The sequence below is a fragment of the Tachypleus tridentatus genome, chromosome 13 (genome assembly GCF_004210375.1).
Source record: "Tachypleus tridentatus isolate NWPU-2018 chromosome 13, ASM421037v1, whole genome shotgun sequence".
In the NCBI taxonomy this organism is placed as follows: domain Eukaryota; kingdom Metazoa; phylum Arthropoda; class Merostomata; order Xiphosura; family Limulidae; genus Tachypleus; species Tachypleus tridentatus.
This window is the reverse complement of record NC_134837.1, coordinates 97737279-97739671: the sequence shown is the minus strand read 5'-3', so window position 1 is coordinate 97739671 and position 2393 is coordinate 97737279.

The following is a 2393-nucleotide window of genomic DNA, read 5'->3' as shown; positions in this document are numbered from 1 at the left end:
TCCCCCCATGTGTGAAAGATAATTCTAGGAGCTTATAATACAAAAGTAGAGTACTTATATCAGCGATGGGCAAATCTCATATAGCCCATTATATAGCTTTGTGCTTAACAACAATTAAACAACTTCGTGTCCGTCTTCTTCTTTTTGAAAACTCTTTAACTTAACCGTTCCTTGAATATGCAATAAGGGAAGAGTTTGAATTTAAACTTTCAAATGGTTAAAGTGAGTATAGTTTTAATGTACACAACTTGTATCTCACAATAATGTTCGTCTGTTAAAATTGTAAGATGAATTATAAAAAAAATTGATAAATCTTGAATTACGTGACAATAAAACATTACCTATTCTGAATAGTCGAAGCTATTTTCAGACGTATAGCTCCCCGCTAATACAGCGGTAAGTCTATGGACTTACAACGCTACAATCAGGGGTTCGATTCCCCTGGGTGGGCTCAACAGATAGCCCGATGTGGCTTTGCTATAAGAAAATACACATTCAGGCATATAGATTATATATTCGTTAAATTACATTTACGTGCGAAGTAAAAAGAATCAAGGCTGTTAGACATTTGTCAAACATTTAGGGTTTTTTTTTAGTAGTTGCTCATTTCATGTCCCAATTTAAGAAAGAATTTGAAAAAAAATCGTTATAAAGAATTTAATATATAAGAAAGTAATTACTACAACAATATCACGAAAAGAAAAATAGACACTAAAATATCACGTAATTTTTTTCTAGCTTGCTATTTAGAGATAACTGGAAATATTTCAGGAGTGTCTTGTCGTTTGTTTTGAAGAGTCTCTTTATGAAACTTATGTTAATAATGCTTTGTGTTGTCAATCCTGCAGTTTCTTTCAAGTTTTACTTGCTTGTTTTTCTTTATTAAAATATATCTAAGTCAACTTTATACATATGTAGAATAGTCTGTGAGCCGTTAAAATTATTACTCTCTTTCGCATGTGTGATTTATAGCACTTTCCCACTGAAATAGTTTGATAGTGGATTTCTGCATTGTATATACTATCTGTTTTTCGGTTACATGACAATTCCATACTCTTCCGAATTTGTAATCGAAATAGTAAAAAAAAGTGATGTACTTGTATTTTACTTTGAACGCTTCATCTACTTTCATCCCAAATTTGGAACAGTTATTCCCACTAAATGTTGTTCGGAGACTATAGATAAAGCATGTTACACGGAGAAAAAGCATATGTTACTGACTGGAAATACTACATCTTACTAATTTGTAAAAATATATTTTCCAATATTTTTTTCTGATCAAAATGAAATATTAGTGAACAAGATTTGCGATTGAAAGTGCATATGAAAGGTTAAAAGCAATTTTGTAATATGTACTTTGGGTTATTTTAGAGCAAGAAAGAAAGCATCAAGGTAGCTAGTTCATAAATGAGATTCCACCACATGGTGAATTTTGTTACTGCTTTTAGCTGACATTGTAAGAGTCCTTTTTAGTTATTAGTTGTTCACTAATGGAAAATAAATTTTGAATTTAGTTCCAACAGACAGTTTCATTCACTGTGAGACTTGCTGGGAAAATCTAATATTATTAATAAGTCGGCAAAAGTATTATATATACTTTTTGTAACTGTTCGTTCTATATCAAAATTATAATTATCGAAACATGCAATCTTTAATTCAAATTATATTTGTTTACATACTTTAACGTAAAATTTTCTAACTCATACTTCTGTGTGATATACAGTACTGTCACTAGGGTGACTCCTCGGGTCCCTTGGTCAGTAAGAAAAAATTGATTTGGAAAACGCCAGTGAACTGACAGGCATTGAAAGTAGCCCGGTCTTAGTTTAAACACAGTATATGAATATACTATCAGTATTTCCAAACTTCGTACTTTTGCTTAAGGGGTTATTAAAGTATTTATATTAAAACAAAACCTTGGATACTTGAAATAATACTAATGACTTCACTCTTAATATAACGGCATCCAGTTTCACTTCATTTACAGCTATTCCAGATTCAAGAGCATAGCTTATTGTAATTCATTATATCGTAAAGAACCGTGGTACTTGTTTGTCGTTGTTGAAAATTCTAATAATGCATCGTTACATAAGAAATTAAGTTGGGTTAACATCAAATAAAAATACAGATTTAAAATATAACTGTATATATTTCAAGCAATTATTTACAAACAGTTAAGGAGAATAACAGAATACAGAGAGTATAAACGCGAGAAAAAATATATATGGGAAGGAAAATGAAACTATATATTCAATTATATTATACCTGTGATAAAGTTATGACATTGTGTAAAAAATTATGACTTAATGGACCAGCCACCCTAAATCTGAACAAACTCTGAAATGAGCTATCTGATTTTGCCTAGATTATTCTTTATTATTCTTAAAGTGTAT